The sequence below is a fragment of the Trichosurus vulpecula genome, chromosome 3, assembly GCF_011100635.1.
Source record: "Trichosurus vulpecula isolate mTriVul1 chromosome 3, mTriVul1.pri, whole genome shotgun sequence".
NCBI lineage: Eukaryota > Metazoa > Chordata > Mammalia > Diprotodontia > Phalangeridae > Trichosurus > Trichosurus vulpecula.
The window spans coordinates 257,298,002-257,299,939 of NC_050575.1; positions in this window are offsets into that span (position 1 = coordinate 257,298,002).

Genomic DNA, 1,938 nt, shown 5'->3' on the forward strand with positions numbered 1-1,938 from the left:
AGAGTAAGATTAGAAGACAGACAAGATAAGGGTAGTTTCAAAGGCTGTGTTGTGAATTTAAAAGGGAAAGCGAGCCAGTGATTTCCAGGGCCAGTATAGAACTTGAGAAACCCAGCTGTGCATAGAATATGGATGGAAGAAAGACTCTAATACGCTAGAGCAGCAATCTAGTTGCTAGTGTCTGCACTATACAGTGTACACCAGTAGGGCATGAAGTACGATGAAAAAGTTGTTAAGATTATTTCTTAGAATATAGTAATAAATCAACAAACAAGCATTAATTAAGCACCTACTATGTACCAGGTACTGTTAGGCTCTGGGGTCATAGAGATCAAAATGAGATAGTCCCTATCCTTGATAGCTTACACATACATAAATAATTATAAACTAACAAAAAATATATATATATATAAAGTATACTGATATTAATAGGATTTCTGAAGGCCTCATAGGGTCCACTTCATATTCAGGAAAAGACTGCCTGGGGAACCGAAAACAGCATAGCTAACAGTAACACCAATGTGAGGCATCATGATAGATGAACTGACCCTGGGTCTAAGCTCAAGGCCCTGAATCTGGCTTGACTTCCACTTCACTTGGAGGTTGAAAGAGGTCTGGAATTTATTGTGTCAGCTGCTTCCTGAAGCCCCACAGCAAAAGTCTAGGTGAGCCTGGCCACTGCAAACTTCTGCAATACATTTTCAAAATATTGCTCTGTTTTATAACATCTTCCTTGGAATTGCTGCTTTTTTGGATTTTCATCCCCCATCCATCCTAGCAAAGAATACCCATCCCAAGGCATCCCAAGGCAACCTACCCTCAAATATTTTAAAGCCAACTTGCTTTATGTATATAACATGATAGCAAGAGGATGCTCTTATCTGAAAAACCATTTGGAGAATTCTATAATGCTTGCTTGAAAAACAAAACTCCATAATGATATTCATAGCAAAAGGATTGTGATATGAAAGGCTGATTGATTCAGGATTAACTTTTGCTGACTTGGTATTGGAAATAGTATAAAAATTGTTATACTCCACTAACCCAAAGGATCACCACTCCTTGGACAGAGCTAGATCAAAGCAAGGGAAGAATCTTCAGAGACATTAGGACTACACCAAGAGCTCTGACACTTCTGGGAAACATAAACATCCCCCCAAAGAGAACATCGTTTAGAGTTATCAGAACTGATAACTCTAGCCATATGGTGTAACTAAATGGTAAAAGCAAGCCCTCACCTGAGGCAACCATTGATTCTCTTCTTGTAAGACTAGTAGTTGCCATTTAAGATTCAGAAAAACCTGACTTCGAATCCCATTTCAGACAAGTTCTATTTGTAACCCTAAGCAAGTCAACGACTCTACATCTCCAATGTGAGGACCAAATGAGACAGTATACGAAAAGTGCTTTTCAAACATTAAACTATCATATAAATATAAGCTAATATTATTTATTTTTATCTGAAACAGATCTCATGACATACCCCAGTGTATTCAGGAAATTGGGAGCAAGAAGTAACTACTGGCAAAGTGCAAATGTTCCTTTCTAGAATCCTTGCCAATAAACAGCTTTGTTCAATCAAATGGTGAGTGTAGACTCTTTCCTTCACTAACAACCAGACCTTGATTTTAAAAAAAAAGTTCTATGATATTAACAAAATGGATAGTTAGCCCTCTGATGGCACTACCAGAATGGTATATTTGCAACAAAGAACAAATCCTCCAGTGTCAGGCAGCTAATCTTCCCAGTGTACGAAACCAAGAGTACCAAGAGCAGGAGCTGAGAGGAATCAAGTAAAAATAAGAATAAGAATAAGCTTTGGAGTTTTCAAAGTTCATTCTCAACAATAGTGTGATAAAGGTAGACCTGGTATTAGCATTTTTCCTATTTTACAGATGAAAAAACTGAAGATCCAAGAGGACACAATAGTGAAACCTA